This window comes from Phragmites australis, chromosome 4 (genome assembly GCF_958298935.1).
Source record: "Phragmites australis chromosome 4, lpPhrAust1.1, whole genome shotgun sequence".
NCBI classification, from domain to species: Eukaryota; Viridiplantae; Streptophyta; class Magnoliopsida; order Poales; family Poaceae; genus Phragmites; species Phragmites australis.
In genome coordinates this window covers 23,254,327-23,273,602 of record NC_084924.1, presented here as the reverse complement: position 1 = coordinate 23,273,602, position 19,276 = coordinate 23,254,327, and positions in this window count along the sequence as shown.

The following is a 19,276-nucleotide window of genomic DNA, read 5'->3' as shown; positions in this document are numbered from 1 at the left end:
CGGATCATAAGAGCCTGGAGTACATATTTACTCAAAAAAAAAGGATCTTAACCTGAGATAGCGGAGATTTCTAGAACTGATCAAGGATTATGATATGGGAATCCATTACCGCCCTGGGAAGGCAAACATAGTGGCGGATGCGCTAAGTCAAAAAGCATATTGCAACATGGCCATGCTACAAGAAGCTCAACCAATCTTATGTGGAGAATTTCAGTGACTCAACCTAGGCTTTGTCATGGACGTGGAGGCAATAGCCATGGGAGTGGAACCCACCTTGGATGAGAACCTTCAAAAAGGTCAGGTGGAAGATGAGAATATAAAGGAGAGCATGAAGAATATCTAAGTAGGTAAGATCAGAAATAGCTCAAGGAGATAATTCTAAAAGAAGCTCATGTGTCAGCGTATTCAATTCATCCTGGAAGTACCAAGTTGTACAAAGATCTCAAGGTCGATATGGAATGAAGAGAGATGTACTAGAATACGTAGCTCTGTGACATACATATAAGAGGGTCAAAGCTGAACATCGGAGTTCCGCATAATTGCTATAGCCACTGAAGGTGACTAAATGAAAACTGGAAGAGATCAGTATGAACTTTACAATTGGACTACCTTGTACCCAAACTTGTTACGACTCTATATGGGATTGTAATGGAACTCTTGGAGCAAGAGTTCGTCTTGCCCCAGCAAGTACGGTGAGAGTTTCTTCTAAGGAGGAGACTCAAGCTTGGAGACGAAGTTTAAGAGGAAGGAACACAACGAATGTATTGATGGTAGAAAAAATGGATCGATCTGGGGGAGTATCATAGCGTGACTCGGTGTTTTTTCACCTCTATGTCTTTGTGCTGTCTACCCCCCTCTAGCCCAGGCGATCATGGCTCCTATTTATAGGGCCGTGCGTAGATTGGCATACAAGTTATCACAATATACAAATATCTGGGATCTGACCAAATTACTGGGCCTTATCCCAGACAACTACTTTCTACCCTACATGAGAGATAAATATCTACTGTTATAACCATCGCGGTGGCCTGCACCCTGAGGGGTGAGCCGGTCGCCAACTGCGGCCTGGTGCCGCATTGTTAGGGGTGTCAGGATCGCCTCCATTACGCCGGGGTGTCAGAGCGGTGTCCACCAGCCTAGGCGTTTAATGCCGGTCACTTCCTTGCAGGCAAAGTATGACCGGTGCTCCCCTTCTGGTAGATCTTTCCTGAGGCTTGATGACTCACCCTGTAGCCTCCGAGAAGCCAGCCCAAGCAGCAAGAGACGGGGCCTCGGGAGGCATGGCTCTGGGAGGTGAAGGCTTCGGGAGGCCGAGGTTTTACAGGGCCAAGCTTCGGGAGGCTGAGCCTTTGGGAGGCCGAGGCTTTGAGAGGCCGGGCTGGTTTATCCAAGGGGCCATCGGGGGTCCTTAACAATGACCCCCAACATGGCCGTAATGTCAGGGGTGTCAAGGCAGCCTTAAATGCACTGGGGTGTTAGGATATCACCACTTGCACCGACATTGATGGCCCGTCACTTCACATCGGGTCGGTGGGAAGGGGAGACATTTTTTCGCCCTATATTGTCTTCGAAGGCCTACTATATCTTAGGCTTCGGCAAGCTATTCGGGCGCCGGTGGGGTGGCCGAAGAGGTCCACAACCTCCGGGGGTCAGGCCTGCTACTGAGAGTTCAGAGGCCGAAGGCTTCGAAGGGGCCAGGCGTGGTTCCGGGTCATGGGAAAGCTTTGCAGGTACGAAGAGGTGGCACGAAGGAGCCCGATGCCTTCGGAGGTCGAGCCTTTAGCTGAGGGTCCGAAGGGACCTGGATAGTAATCTTCAACCATTATCCTCAGGCTGGTTTATTTTTCCCCAACAGTACCCCCTTATTCTCAGGCCCCGATGTTCTGGAGGGGGGAGAGGATGTAGTGGAAAACCAACTCCAGTCTGGTATAGTATCAAGGATGCCTGATGGCCATTCCCTGTCCTTAAGAAGTTCTTTCGTCGGGAAGAAGTTCTTTCATCGGGAACTGTGGGTGTTGATAGCGAGGCCCAAGGCTGATGGTGTACTGGCGGTGGCGATATGCTCCGAAGCCTATTGGAGCTGGCATGCGCGGTGTTGAGACCCCGGGCTAGAGGGCCATTGATGGAGGTGCTGCACTCTGAGGTCCATGCCGAGGCTGGTACAGGCTATCCGGATTTCTTCGGTGATGGTTCTTCTTGCCTTTTGAGGTTGCCAGAGTAGAGATTACGTGTAGGATCGGGGGACCCCCACGCGTTTGCCTGGCAGGATGAGACGTGCCACTGCTGCATTCTGACTGGACAATGTGGGGGGTCATTTAGGGTTTTGTGCCCATGCCTCTGTCATGCACCGGAAGGAGTCTGGGTTATTAATGTGACGAGACGTCTGTGCACGAAAATGAGGTGTTCATTGTGGAACGTTGCCACGTGTTGGTGGAACGACCGGGGTATGGCCACGGTCCCCTCAGGCATTCAATGGGGGACACCGCTGTGTCAGTTCCGCTTCATCTCCCGAGCTTACGTGGCTGCTTGGCCTGGGTATAAAGCTAGGGTCACTCGCTTGGATTCTCCACAGCCTTACGAGTGAGCAGTTAACCATGACTTGAGTATGGCGTCGTCTTCCTCCTTATCCTCTTCGGAGATGTCAATGATCTCGATAGCTTCTTCGGGAGCTAAATTGTTTCGGTCATTGGCAGAGGCGCTGGTGGCCATGTCACTTCCATCTCTGCAAGGGAGGTGGCTGCCTGCCGCTTCGGCCTGACCCTTGGCTTGGGAGTCCACACCCGTTGGGATCATCGATATCTCCACGATGATGAGGAGATTGACTGGAGTCTCCTGCGGGGGGAGAGTGAAGAGGAGAAGCAGGCATCTACAGAGACGATGGTGACTTTAACGGTGAAGGAGGAGGTTAGGAAGGTGAGAGAGAAGGCCCCGCCGGTGACCTCCTCGGACTCTTCTTCGTCCTCCGACAGCTCGGGAGCCAGCTACTGTATCGGCCTCCGCAGCAGCAGGACACAGATGAGGCGCATACGCCACCCCATGCGTGGCCCCTGCTGGGACCCGTAGGAGGTGAAGGTGGTCTTCTAGAGGGAGCTCTTGGTGAAGTCGCGAGACATTCGTGTCTCACGGTGGACTATGGCCTTGCTATGGGCCCATGGCTTGACCTAGTCACCTTGTACTCTTTCTCCCCCTGGTTTGCTCTGTCGGGGTCTATCTTCTTTGTAGCAATCTTTGTACTATCGCTCTTTGTATGTGTCCTCTGGATGTACTAGTTGTTTAAGAATATAATATGGACCCTCGGGGACGGTCATGTCTCTTGCTGTATCGGAGTGCAAGGGGATCTTTCGAACGGGTGACCGTATGTATGTGTGCCTTTGTGCCTTCGTACCGTACTTCATTGCCCTCTTCGTGGATGGTTTTACGGATGACCGGGGTATTGAGACCTTGCAAAGATTGTAACTGGCTTCGTTTTGTTCTTAGAGAGAGGTGGCCTTGGGGCTCTAGTGATGGTAGATATGTAGGGTAGCTAAGGATGGCTGGGCGAGGTGTTGGTGACTTCGCCGTTCCTGGCCATCGTGTTTTCCCCGGGTTTGGCATTTGGCTGGGCCTTTTTCCAATCTTGTTTCAGACTTTAGACCCGGAAAGGCCCCTTTGGGATTCTTGGGGATAATTTTTTGGAGATGGACTGCGTCCCTTCAAGCTCCTAACCGCTGCCCGGCTTTGGAGGTGACCCGTCTAAAGCCCGGTGAGAACATGTTGGAGGCGAAGCCGAATGCTAGATGGGAGAGGTGGTCCGTGACCCCCTCGGCCCTTAGCCGTTGCTCAGCTCTGGAGGTACTCCGTCCGGAGCCTGGCGACGTCGTGTCGGTGACAAAGTCGAAGGCTAGGAGGGAGAGGTGGTCCGTGGCCCACTGGCCCTTAGCCGCTGCCCAGCTCCGGAGGTACTCCATCCGGAGCCTGGCGATGGTGTGTCGGAGGCAAAGCCGAGGGCCAGGCGGGAGAAGTGTTCCGCGACCCCCTCGGCACTTAGCCGCTGTCCAGCTCTGGCGGTACTCCGTTTGGAGCCTGCGACGGAGTGTCGGAGGCGAAGCCAAGGGCTAGGCGGGAGAGATGGTCTGCAACCACCTCGGCCCTTAGCCGCTGCCCAGCTCTGGAGGTAACTTTGTCCGGAGCCTAGCGACGGTGTGTCGTAGGCGAAGCCAAGGGCCATGCAGGGGAAGTGGTCCGCAACCCCCTCGGCCCATTAGGCACTGCCCGGCTCTGGCGGTACTCCATCCGGAGCCTGGCAACGGCGTGTCAGAGGTGAGGCCGAGGGCCAAGCGGGGGAAGTGGTCCACAACCCCTTTGGCCCTTAGCCGCTGCACGATTCCGGAGCTACTTCATCCGGAGCCTGGCGACGGTGTGCCGGAGGCAAAGCCGAGGGCTAGGCGGGAGAGGTGGTCTGCGACCCCCTCGGCCCTTAGCCGCTACCCAGCTCTGGAGGTACTCTGTTCGAAGCCTGGCGACGGCGTGTTGGAGGCAAAGCCGAGGGCCAGGCGGGGGAAGTGGTCCGCCACCCCCTCGGCCCTTAGCCGCTGCCTGGCTTCGGAGGTACTCTATCCGAAGCCTGGCGACGACATGTTGGAGGTGAAGCCAAGGGCCAGGTGGGGGACATGGTCTGCGACCCCCTCGACCCTTAGCCGCTGCACAGCTTCAGAGGTACTCTGTCCAGAGCTTGGCGACGATGTGTCGGAGGCCAAGCCGAGGGCCAGGCGAGGGAAGTGGTCCGCGACCCCCTCAACCCTTTATAGCTGCCTGGCTCCGGAGGTACTCCGTCCGGAGCCTGGCGACAGTGTGTCGGAGGGGAAGCCGAAGGCTAGGCGGGAGAGGTGGTCTGGACCCCCTCAGCACTTAGTCATTGCAATGAATTTGCAGCCTCTACAATGGACAATCGAGGGTTCCACTATATTTCCCATGCCACGCAATGTGGGCTTTTATTAAATGTCAGTATAATTCTCACAAAATGACATATGAAATGTGTCTTTAAAGGAGATGGTAGGGTAATGATTTTGGCATGGAGACTTTTAGTCTTACCGGTGCCAGGGGGTTATCCCTCCATCATGTTAGGTCAGCCAAGCCTTAGAAATGACGGAGGGTGTTATGCCTATCCGGTATGAAGGCACTACCTTCAAGATGCCGGAGCGGTCTTTGCCTATCCACCATTTTAGATTTGCTAGGCCCAAAAGATATTGGACGGAATGCCTGTCCAGCACGGAGACTTAGGTCTTCAAGATTCTAGAGCAGTCTTTGTCTATCCACCACGTAGGTTAGCTAGACCTTAAAGATGTTGGATGGAATGCCTGTCCAGCGCGGAGGCTTACGCCTTCAAGATGCTGGAGCAGTCTTTGCCTATCCACCACATAGGTTAGCCAGACCTTAAAGATGGCGGACGGAATGCATGTCCAGTATGGAGACTTACACCTTCAAGATGCTAGAGCGGTCTTTGAGTGTGTGGTATGATGGGATGTATGGTTTGGGAAGTGGTAGTCTCATTCAAATCTAAGGACCAGTTCATGGGGCGACCTTTCTGTGTGTACAGTACAACCATAATCCTGGTATGGGTCAAGCCTAGCAAATTAATTTGCTACTCTCAGCATAGTGTAGATCAAGCTGAAGAGCGATGAATGGATGATGTCTTGGGATCTGAAAGGAGCAAGAGGGGGTTTCCGTTGTTGAGGTGGAATCACGCAGTGGTGAAACCTTAGCGGGTAGACATGTGCTAAGAGGAGCATTGTAAAGGCTTTGTAGCGATCTCCTGGCCACACACCTTGGATGTGTGCAAGTGTCTAGCTAACACGGGCAAAATGGAGACTTTATCACTTGCTTGCGGGTGATGAAATCATGACTTGTTGGTATGTACAACCTCTGCAGAGTTCAAATTGAATATTCAGCCGTGCAATGATTATAACATGATGGTTTGACCAATATGGTGAACTATGGTGGTGGGGGACCATAGTTGAGGTGTGGGTCAGTCACGTGGTGGGAATCGTGATTGAGGTGGTTTGTAGTTCAATTTTGGCGATGGGAGCCATGGTTGAGAAGTTGGGTGTTCAATCCTGGTTGTTAGAACTTGGTTTAGGTGGTCAGTTGGTTAAGTCAAGATGGGTGAAATCTTGAGGTGGTTGGTTGTTTACATTCATATACTTTATTACTACTGCTTTTCAAATGTTTTACTTAAATGTTGTTTTATACAAAGCATGTATATCGTACTCGTACCTAGACATAACACCACCTCTAGGCTACAAGGAAATTACTTGAACAATTGACCAAGGTAGAAAGATGCAATCGGCATAGGTTCTACCCAAGGGTACCCGACATATGCATACATACATAAGCATATTCATCAATTGAGACTTCCAAATTTAACATAGGTGAAATATGTTAGTTGCTTGCCTTACTGCCCATGATCAGAAAGGTGGGGTACGTCGGGATCGAACTCAGCCTCCGGCATCGTTGGATCGGCGTTCTCTAAAAAGAATAATGTGTGCAATATCATGAGTATGGATGAAATGCAATAATGCATGCCATAAGATGCGCAAAACATGAATTGTCCAAGTGGTTTCACAATTTTCGGAGATGGTATTGATTATTAGTGATTTAAACAAAGCGGAAACACATTTAATTAACTCATAAATTATCAAAAGTACTTTATGGAGTTCCAACAGTTTTAAAACGTAGTTCATACTCATACGAAGCTAACGCAATTGGTCTCACATCGTTTGGAGTTTGGATGAATTAATTATGAGTTTTACAAGCCTCAGCTCGCCTGATGAATAGTAACTGTGGTCCCCCCGCACTTTTATGTGAAACCTCCGCACTTTTCTGGACTATCTGCACTTTTTCGTGGAGGTTTCAGATGTGGAACCTCTGAACAATTTTCCGGAGGTTCCGAACTTTCCAGAACTGCTCCTATTTGAGGGGAAACTTTGCCAAATCGATTTACGTTCTTTTCCACTCTAAAGGGGATATTTTTGGAAGAGTTTAGAGAGTCTAGAACTTAACTAACCACCTAGCATCTCAATTCCTAAATCAAATCTCAACCAAATCCATAATTCGATCCTAATGCTCAAGAACGCATTGATTTCACAAAAATCGATCTAAATCCAAAATCAATCATCCAAAATCGGGGAGAACTTGGTGTTATTCATCCTATGGGATTGTTTTGAGGGGGAGTTTTTATATCTTAGAACTTGTCGAAGTTTATAAAAATGAGAAAATAATGAAATATGGTGAGCATCATATCTGATACATATGTGACTTTTGAAGCCAGTGCTTATGCTACATAGGAGTTTTTGCACTTTTATATCTATATGTGTAACTGTGTAGTTTTTGTCATGACGTTTAAATCGAATGACAACTTTAATTAAATCTTGTCATGGTTAAACTCTCTTGATTGCTTTGATCTTTGATAAAAATGCTATATGCGAAAGAATAAAAAAAAAATGAAAAAGTGCTGAATAATAGTTGATAGATAAAAGATCAAGTATGCATTGTCGCACTTATTTTTTTTGAGACTACTTATCATTGCACTTTGATATGAACTTGGAAGAAGTAGTGTATGACCAAAATCATGGTCTTAAGCTTCTGATTGTCTTTTTGACATAGGCTTGGCATGGCTGGATAGAATATGGCTGATGGTGCATATAATTCCTTGCAAAAGAATATGAGAAGTTCTTGACATCAAAATTGGCATCTTGTTATATGTCTTTTTAAATCAAAACAATGACATACTTTTGATATTCATGATTTTGATAGCATATAAATTGAGGATTCGAGTGATTTAGATTGGTAGACCATGCCTTGCATATAAATCATTAATTATACTTGATAAGTTTTGCTCACACTATATTTTTACATGTGTAGACAGGTTGGTGTAAGTATTCTTGATAGTGTGGCTTGGTCGCGTATTTGTTATATATGTGGATGATTTCTAATGCTCGTTAAAATAATTGAAATAACAAGATTTCATTCTCTCTTTTGAATTTTTGATGAAATCACTGCCAAAGGGGGAGAGAAAGTTGTTCATTTTCTCTTTTTGCTTAAAAGGATTTTTTTTGTTTCAAAGAGGGAGAGAAATTTTTTTCAAAGGATTTTGGTTGATCTTTTGATTTCACTTTGTGTTTGGATTTAAAATCAAATCATGTCTGTTAAAAGGTTCCCAATGTTCACATGAGGGTTGCCAATGTTTTCATCAAGGAGGAGATTATAAGATCATGTGATGAAAAATTGGTTTGATTGATGAAATTGGCAGAGCAAAGTGATTTAGCATAATGACATTTGGTTGATGTTCATGAGTTGCTAAGATATGCTTGGATAGCATAGTTGTTTTGATGCTTTATCATTAGTTGGGTATGCTTATGTTAGCGTGTTGGTTTTGCTTGGAGTTTGCGTGGTGTTGCATGAACTGATCTTGAGTCAAGTCGGGAATGACTTGTGCTCATACTTGATCGTTGTTTGATTCATGTGCAGATGTTGCTCAAAGGCGGACGTGGTCGATGATGGATCGACGAACTAAGTTCAGGGAGGAACTAAGGTTCGGTGACAAGGTTCAGGAGAAACTGAGGTCGTGGTGATCGAAGATGCCTTGCGGGACGTTCAAGCTTAGATAACAATGCATATGGAGACAAGGCTTCGCGATTGATGTAGGAGGCAATCTGATATTGAGAGGACGTGAAGACTAATTCCTGTTCAAGTCGTAATATGAACAAGGGTTCCCGATCTTCCGAAAGGTTCTGGTAACTCTCGATTTGGTGGAAACGAGACACAAGTCGATCCGGCTTCCGAACAACACGATCCGAAACCCCGCAATCGCAGCACCACATCTCCTCTAGTTATCAACCGGCGTTGCACGGTTGACCTCGCCAAGAAGGCTAAAATCCTTGCCTGCGAATCGAAGAACACAAGCAAGAACAAGGAAGAATGCAACCAAATTGCAGATGAATGATTAATCTCACGAGTTGGGGTCTCACAAACCGACGAAACGGCGAAACTGTTCTTGACAGAATAATCTAAGCAAAACCCGCCCTAATGAGAGCGGCGGCGGCTGATAATAAGGGTCTAGGGTCGTCACACCCCCTGGTCACGCCCCCCTAACGGGCTCAACGACGATACACGGCCCAACGGACCAAAAACGGTGACGCAGCACCGGGACAGATTCTGGATGCTGACTTGTTTCGACGTTTCCCGTTGACTCAGAAGGAATTTAGACCTCAAACCAATGCCATTGGTTTCCTTATGAAATTATCTTTCCAACCATATGTGAATCGTCGAAAACGGAGTCCGGATGCGTCCTGGGCGTCCGTTTTACTGCTCACTGGTCCTGGAGGTCGAGGCTGATTCGGACTCGAGTTGGACTGGACCTCCTGCTGTTGTTGGACGTCCTAGCTGCTCCTCCACGCCTCCAAGCCTTCCTCTATGTGTCTCCTTGTCCTCTCCATGATTCCTAAGCAACACATAATCATTAGGTAGTAATCTATTCTCAAAATTATATAAAGAGTTGCTTAGGAACGAGCTCACCTCTAAATTTAATTGTCGTGCGCGAGCTCTTGTGATTGGACCTTGAAAGTTCAATGGAGGATCATTGTATGTATCCGAGGGAGTGATGTCCTCATCATCCTCCCCCTCTTGAATTGGAGTCGTCCTCGACTCAAGCTCATCATCGGCTCCCAAGTAAGGTTTCAAATCTGCAATGTTAAAAGAAGGACTAACCCCGAACTCGGGTGGCAACTCAAGTTTATATGCTTTATCATTTATTTTCTCAATTATCTTATAAGGACCTGTAGCTCTTGGCATTAATTTAGACTTACGCAGCTCTGGAAACCTATCTTTTCTTAAATGTAACCACACTAAATCACCCGGTTCAAGTTTGACTTCTTTCCTACCTTCACTACCAGCAATTCTATACTTTTCATTCATCTTTTCGATATTTATTTTAATTGTTTCATGCAACTTACGAATAAAATCAGCACGTGCACTAGCATCACTATGTGTTCTTTCAGTGGTAGGTAAAGGCAAAAGATCAATAGGAGCGCGAGGGGTAAAACCATACACTACCTGAAAAGGACTTATCTTGGTGGTAGAATGTGTTGCCCGATTATAAGCAAACTCCACGTGGGGCAAACATTCTTCCCACATCTTCAAATTTTTCTTCAAAATAGCTCTCAACATGGTACCCAAAGTGCGGTTCACTACCTCCGTTTGGCCATCAGTTTGTGGGTGGCAAGTAGTAGAAAATAATAGTTTTGTACCCAACTTATTCCATAGAGTGCGCCAAAAGTGACTCAAAAATTTAGCGTCGCGATCTGAAACAATAGTAGAAGGCATACCATGCAAGCGAACAATCTCTTTGAAAAAGAGGTCAGCAATATAAACGGCATCATCACTTTTATGACAAGGTATAAAATGTGCCATCTTAGAAAAATGATCCACAACAACAAAAATGCTATCCCTCCCCCTCTTAGTCCTAGGCAATCCCAAAACAAAGTCCATCGAAATATCTGCCCAAGGAATAGAAGGAACAGAAAGAGGCATATACAAACCATGTGGATTCAAGCGAGACTTAGCCTTTTGACATGTGGTACAGCGTGCCACGAACCGCTCAACATCTCTCCTCATCTTTGGCCAAAAGAAATGTGTGGCCAACATATCCTCTGTCTTCTTAGCACCAAAATGTCCCATCAATCCTCCTCCATGTGCTTCCTGCAACAACAAAAGACGAACGGAACCAACTGGAATGCATAGACGGTTAGCTCTAAACACAAATCCATCATTGATCACAAACTTGTTCCATGTACGTCCCTCTTTACAGTTCAGCAATACATCTTTAAAATCAGGGTCAAGCACATATTGTTCTTTTATTGAGTCAAGTCCAAAAATTCTATAATCAAGTTGGGACAACAAAGCATATCGTCTAGACAAAGCATCAGCAATTATATTATCCTTCCCTTTCTTGTGTTTGATAACATAAGGAAAAGATTCAATAAATTCAACCCACTTAGCATGTCTACGATTCAGATTATTTTGAGAACGAAGATACTTAAGCGATTCATGATCTGAATGTATAACAAATTCTTTATGCCACAAATAATGACGCCACGTCTCTAAAGAACGTACAAGTGCATACAATTCCTTATCATACGTAGAGTAATTAAGAACAGGACCATGCAATTTTTCGCTAAAGTATGCAACGGGCTTACCTTCTTGCATCAAAACACCTCCAATGCCAACTCCACTAGCATCACATTCTAGCTCAAAGGTCTTACCAAAATTTGGAAGTTGCAGCAATGGCGCGTGCGTAAGCTTGTCCTTCAAAGTGTCAAAGGACTCCTCTTGTGCCTTACCCCAATGGAACTCCACACCTTTCTTTGTCAACTCGTGTAAGGGGGCAGCAATGGCGCTGAAATCCTTCACGAAACGACGATAAAAACCTGCAAGTCCAAGAAAACTTCTCACCTGTTTGATAGTTTGGGGCACCGGCCAACTCTTTATGGCTTCAATTTTCATCTCATCCACCTCAATTCCCTGTGGAGTAATAACATAGCCAAGAAAAGAGACTCGATCCGTGCAAAAGATGCACTTCTCAAGGTTACCAAATAAACGTGCATCACGTAAAGCATTAAAAACAGCACGTAAGTGATCCATATGTTCATCCAAAGACTTGCTATAAATCAATATGTCATCAAAGTAAACCACCACAAATCGTCCAATAAAAGCTCTTAAAACCTCATTCATCAAACGCATGAAAGTGCTAGGTGCATTAGTTAAACCAAAAGGCATTACTAACCACTCATATAATCCGAATTTAGTTTTGAAAGCTGTTTTCCATTCATCTCCAAGTTTCATTCTAATTTGGTGGTAACCACTACGCAAGTCGATCTTTGTAAAAATTACAGAGCCACACAACTCATCAAGCATATCATCAAGTCTAGGAATAGGATGGCGATATCGAATAGTAATGTTATTGATGGCTCTACAATCAACACACATACGCCAAGTACCATCTTTCTTAGGAACCAAAATCACAGGAACAGCACAAGGACTAAGGCTCTCACGTACATACCCGCGGTCCAAAAGCTCTTGGACTTGCCGCTGAATTTCCTTAGTCTCCTCGGGATTGGTTCGATACGCAGCACGATTTGGCAATGTTGCTCCCGGGATCAAATTGATTTGATGCTCTATCCCTCTCATAGGTGGCAGTCCCGGGGGTATCTCAGCTGGGAAAACATCCTCATACTCCTGCAAAAGGTTAGTGGCAGCAGGAGGTATCGAACTAATAACATCATCAAGCGAATACAAAACTCGTTTGCAAACCAAGGTGTAGCAAATATCATTATTAGAAATTTCAGCAAGGTCACTTTTTAGTGCAAGCATAACACCACCCTTCAATTTTATGCCCTCTACCTTAGAACTAGGTGCAGACTTATCCTTTTTAGGTGGGTAAAGAGAATTAGCAACTTGCTGGTTTTCAGATTTAGTATCACGCAAATTAGCAGCTCGTTCTTTATCAGCTTGTACAATTTCAGCAGGGGTCATAGGAACCAAAGTAATTTTCTTTCCTTTATGCATAAAAGTATATGTATTACTTCTACCATGGTGTATAGCATCATTATCAAATTCCCAAGGTCGACCCAATAAAAGTGAGCAAGCTTCCATAGGTACCACATCACAGTCAACATAATCAGCATAGGAACCAATGGAAAAAGAAACTCTGCAAGTTTGTGTTACCTTAGCTTTTCCAGCATCATTAAACCACTGAAGGTTATATGGATGGGGGTGTTGGCGTGTGGTCAAGCCAAGCTTCTTGACCAAATCTGAACTCACCAAATTATTACAACTACCTCCATCGATGATGACACGTGCTCGCCGATTTTGGATGACGAAGAAAATCTGGAACAAGTTATGGCGTTGCAGCTTCTCTGGTTGTTGTACCTTTGTGCTGAGCGCCCGCTGCACAATGATGCTCCTATAGGTCGCTGTGTCATCACTGCCTAAGATTTCATTGCTCTCCTCAACAACTGGTTCTTCTTCTTCTTCTTCCTCAATGTCAGAGGCGCTGATGTACCCATCTTCCATTGCAATGTATGCCCGCTGACTTGGGCAATCCTTCTGCACATGACCGAATCCATGGCAGCGACGGCACTGAATGCCAGAGGTGCGTCCCGTTGATGCAACAGAGGAAGCACTCTTGGAAGGTCCCTGCAAAACAGAATTTTTACCTGAACCTGAAGGTCGTGTAGTGACCGGATTTGGTGCCGTAGCTGCTTGTTGCTTGCTTGCTGGTGAGGAAGCCCTGTAAGTGGATGGTTTGGACAGCCCAAAGGATGGTCCTATGTGCGGCGTGTATGTGGTGCTGGCCTTGTACTTGCCCTGCTGCTCACGCCCCTGCAACTCCTTCTCTGCAAGCATAGCAAACTGAAACAACTGGTTGACATTGTTAAATTCTTTATAATCAATAATATCCTGGATTTCACGTCTCAAACCCGAATAAAATCGACAAATAGAATCTTCGTTTCCCTCTACTATGCCACAACGCATCAAGCCCTTTTGAAGCTCACCATAATAATCCTGCACAGATTTATCTCCCTGTTCTAAGCGCATCAATTTCTTACGCAGGTCTCTATGATAAGATGGGGGAACAAATCTATCACGCATAGCAACCTTAAGCTCTTCCCATGTACGAGGTGTGGCACCATCTGCAGCTAAACCAGTCCACCAAATAATAGCAAAATCTTTAAACTCACTAGTGGCTTGTCTAACTCTATGTTGTTCAGGTACTTGGTGGGCACTAAATTTTTGCTCTACTGTCATCTCCCAATCAAGATATCCCTCAGCATCATAATGTCCCGAAAAAGAAGGTATAGTAAATTTAACCTTAGCATAAGGATCTTCAGGAGCTCGATTATACATACCTCGATGGTGGTGGTGATGTGGAACGCCACCCATACCTGTGGTGTTAGTGCGAAGACGACGCCGTAATCTGTTTTGCAATGTCGCCGCTGGATCAACATTAACATCGTCATCATACAACTCATCACCGGTGTTGCTTCCATTCACATCTTCGTTGTGCACAGGACGGTTTTCCAACGCATTTACCCTGTCGGTGAGCTCGGATAACCGTTTGTCCACCCACTCAACAGCGTTTGCGAGTTTCATCTCAATTATCGCTTCAGTGACAGCCTTGATAACTGTCTCCTTCATCTCCTTCTGAGCATTGTCTACAACAGCTTGTAGCTGCTCTTGGCTGACACACTCCTTGAAGTCCTTTGGCGTTTTATCTCCTTCAACTGACATTGTGGAAACAAACACAACAACAAACAGTGAAGGTTATCCCTAATAATCGTACTACAAAGGTGGAGTGGTGCCTCTCAATCAAGATTAGCAAAGGTAGACACCTTACCAAGCTCTTACCAGGGTTCTTACCAGCAAAGCAAAGGATACCTGGAAGGCGTGCGAGCGATTGCAGGGATGCAAACCAGTGCTGTCCAGAAGAATCTGTGGAGCTTGGAAGGCACACAAAGAGAACAAATATGTATATGTGGAACACAAATCAGAAACAGATAGTAATGCTGAATTATAGTCCCAAGTACTTGTTCTCGTTGCTGGCCTAAAGTGTTGCAAGTACCAAGTATGTGTGATAAACAAGGTGGAGAAACAAGTATGATAGATAGCAAGAGCAACAGAAACAAAGAACTAAACAGCACACGCTAACACAGCTCACTTTGCCCTTCTCTATGTGCTCCTCTAGATATTGTTCCTCTTTTGCCCCTCTCTTTTTTCTATTTTTTTGGGCTGTCGTTGTTTTTTTGGGAAAATTTGACTTTTTCTTTTTTTTTTTTTGATATTTTTTTTCACTTAGGAGCACACAAGAGGGAACCACAGAAAATTTGAGCTTAAACAAGTGAAAGATGTGGCCTGTAGAATTTTCTGAAGTTCAGCCGGAAAATGAGAAAAATATTTGGAAATTGAAAACTCAAATTTCGGAGGCGAATTTGGGAATTCTGATTTCGCCGAACCCGGCAAAGCGGGGGACGAACGGATCCGAAACGCCGTTTCGATGCGAAAAACTCTGTGACTTTTCTGAAAACGGAGTTCGTACGCGAAAGTTATGCCCGATTTGAGAAACGACTCCGAATTAGAGGACAAAACGGGAAGAAAGTGGGGAAAATATGCGACGGAGGCTAGGGTTTGATGGAAACGGTGGGGGAAAACACACGAACTGGACTCTAACACGACCTAACCAGCAACAAGACCTTGACCAGGACACAAACTCAACACGACGAACTCTGAAACTGAAATATGCAAAAGCTAAAGGCGCGGAAGGGTTGTAGGACAGGAAAAAAAAAACGATATGGCAGTGGACTTTGGAACGAAGGCGAAAACACTCGAAACTAAGGGTAGATATGAACCTGACGGTATACCTGAAGCTCTGAATACCACTTAATATGAACAAGGGTTCCCGATCTTCCGAAAGGTTCTGGTAACTCTCGATTTGGTGGAAACGAGACACAAGTCGATCCGGCTTCCGAACAATACGATCCGAAACCTCGCAATCGCAGCACCACGTCTCCTCTGGTTATCAACCGGCGTTGCACGGTTGACCTCGCCAAGAAGGCTAAAATCCTTGCCTGCGAATCGAAGAACACAAGCAAGAACAAGGAAGAATGCAACCAAATTGCAGATGAATGATTAATCTCACGAGTTGGGGTCTCACAAACCGACGAAACGGCGAAACTGTTCTTGACAGAATAATCTAAGCAAAACCCGCCCTAATGAGAGCGGCGGCGGCTGATAATAAGGGTCTAGGGTCGTCACACCCCCTGGTCACACCCCCCTAATGGGCTCAACGACGATACACGGCCCAACGGACCAAAAACGGTGACGCAGCACCGGGACAGATTCTGGATGCTGACTTGTTTCGACGTTTCCCGTTGGCTCAGAAGGAATTTGGACCTCAAACCAATGTCATTGGTTTCCTTATGAAATTATCTTTCCAACCATATGTGAATCGTCGAAAACGGAGTCCGGATGCGTCCTGGGCGTCCGTTTTACTGCTCGCTGGTCCTGGAGGTCGAGGCTGATTCGGACTCGAGTTGGACTGGACCTCCTGCTGTTGTTGGACGTCCTAGCTGCTCCTCCACGCCTCCAAGCCTTCCTCTATGTGTCTCCTTGTCCTCTCCATGATTCCTAAGCAACACATAATCATTAGGTAGTAATCTATTCTCAAAATTATATAAAGAGTTGCTTAGGAACGAGCTCACCTCTAAATTTAATTGTCGTGCGCGAGCTCTTGTGATTGGACCTTGAAAGTTCAATGGAGGATCATTGTATGTATCCGAGGGAGTGATGTCCTCATCAAGTCGGAGTAGGCACGAGGGAGTCATGTGGTGGCTGGACTTGAGACAAGAGTTAGTGTCGGAGATGGACTCTGAGTTGGTTACGTATATGCATGTATGCATGGGAGATGTGTATACATGATTATGTAAGAGTTGTTGGCTAATTAGCTTAATTATCGGAAGTTGTTTGTCCTCTTGTGATTAGAGGAGGATAGAGACCAGATTGAATATGATAGGGAGTTGTAGTTCGATTCGGTCACGTTTGTGCGTGTGGCTACCCTATAAATAGAGAGGTCTGTTTTATTGGGTTGTAGAGGCGCAGAACGCAGTAGAGATACTCGAGAGAAATCCTTGTTGGTGCTTTGGAGAGGCATCTTATAAACTCATCTATGCAATGAAAATTAAGTTTCGTAAGTTGATGAGTTGCTGATTTGGAATTTTCTCTATGCTCTATATTCTGTATGTTTGGTTTTGGCTTTCGATTAATCTCGTGCTTTTATCAAGTTTCATCTTAGTTTAATCCATCCAAAACCTTGCTAGAATATCTAGTGTTTGATCTGAGAAAATTTCAAGTGGATTTGGTTTGTTCTCGAGTAGTTTTTTTGTTAACTTGACTAAGTTTTGATCTACTCGATACTGGTTGACACAGTCTGTTTCGACCACAAATAACTTTTGATTCACATATCCGATTTACTCGATACTTGTTGGGTTAGTTTTGTATTTGAATCTAGTTTCTGCTTACCAAATTTGAGAGCAATTCGACCAGCAGATCTTTCTGTACATCATTTTTACTAGAGCATGTACAATCTATTTCGAGTGGAATACCGAGTTTAAATCGAGTTTTGATTTGGGTTAGTTAATCCTTGAATTTGGTTTACGCACTCATTCACCCCCTCTCTGATTGGGTATTTTGTGCATATTCGATCCTACAATGTTTAACTTTTTACATTGAAATGCTCCAATTGATCCCTCTTTATGTAGGGCTTTTCATAAGTACCTTCAATCTAATCCAGACTAGAACATGAAAGACGAACGCAGACTGACACATAAGACCAGGTTGTAGTAAATGCTACCATACAGATTACTAAATGCTCTTTGTTGCTGTTTTTTTCTTTTGATCTAACAGTAAATTTTCTTTTCCACAGTGCTACCAACAATGACTGGGTAACACCTGTGGATTCTATGTAGCGTACAACATGCTCCTACTCACGATCCGAGCAATGGATATCAAATCCTCTGATGTAAGTACAATACAAGTTTATTCATAACTAATTTATGTAATTAGTTTAATTTCATGATAACATGACATTAGTTACGTATCAAATTATGCAGGATTATGAGGCTTGTTTTTTTTATGACTGTGCACTCCTGAGGATTTGACAACGGATCATCGAATTCTTACTGTCTAAGGTCATCAACCCACAAGGCAAGTTCCACTGTAGAAATCCTAGGTCATGAGGTTTTATATCATATGAAGTGATTATAACTTTATAAGTTGTGATTCTGTGATAAATTGATTGGAACTTTGTAACCTTTATGATTATTTGATGAAGTGAGTTCTTATATAAGTGTGTTTGTCGATATAGATATGTATGCATTTCTGTTGTTTGCACAAAGAAGACGTTGCCAAATCCTGACTATGCTCCAGGATGCTGCAAGAAAATAGGAGAAATATATAGGGGGTGAGGTCATTAATGATGAGTGAAGATCAATAATCGTCACTTATGACCTACACATAAGTGACAGGTAATATCGTCACCCATCATTGATGTGTTTCTCCCAGTACATGGGAGACACACATCGGTGACGGGGGAAAACCATTAACCGTCACTTATAACCTACATATAAGTGACGGTTAACCCCATAACCCATCACATATGTGTTAACATCAGTGACGGGTAACCACATAACCCATCATTACTGTGTTTCTGCCAGGCACATGAGAGATGCATGTAAGTGATGGGTCATAACCCATCACTAGTGATATCTCATTAGTGACACGTTCGGGGAACCCATCATTGTTGTGTTTCTGCCCGGCACATGAGAGATGCATGTCAGTGACGGGTCATAACGCATCACTAGTGACATCTCATCAGTAACACATTCAGGGTGATGGGTGCATTACTCGTCACTAATGATGGTTACCACCTGTCACCGATATGCTTTTTTTACATAATGGTTGTGGATTACTGGTAGCCGAGCAAGGGGTGGGGGCGTTTGCAGTCGGGGTAATGGTAGACAGGACACCATCGACCATCTTAGCTTGCCTCTTCCCCACTGCGATAGTCTGGGCACTTCCCGTCGCGTAGACACTACTACAAAAATGGTCATATTTGTCACCTCATCAATATCGGTTCCTTACGAGCCACAGTAATAGTGTATCACTACCGGTTCATAGCAAAAACTGGCAGTGATAGTTCATATGAGCGTGAACCGGTAGTGAAAATAGTTATCACTGTTGGTCTATAATAGGAACTGACAGTGAAAATAGTTATCACTACCAGTCTATAATACGAACTGGTAGTAAAAATAGTTACCATTATCGGTTTGTAATAAGAACTGGCAGTGACAAGAATCACTGCCAATCTGTAATATGAATAAGTAGTAACTAAAGGACCGGTCCTGAAAATTTTATTGATTAAACTTTCGGCTCATGGCTCACATCTATTGTTGAACTTTTGGCTCACGGCCTTATCCGCTCACGTCCTCTCTTAGCTCATTATCCTCATCTCCTCCTTGGCTCCTCTTGCTCTCTCACTAGCCCTCTTACACCACTCGCTCTCTAATCATTGTCCATCACCTACTTGCAATCGGCTCCGCACGACACCCGCACGTGGCTCAGTGCCGCCCTCTTGCTCCACGGTCGCAGCCCGCAACCACCACAACACCACCACTCCATCATGACAGCA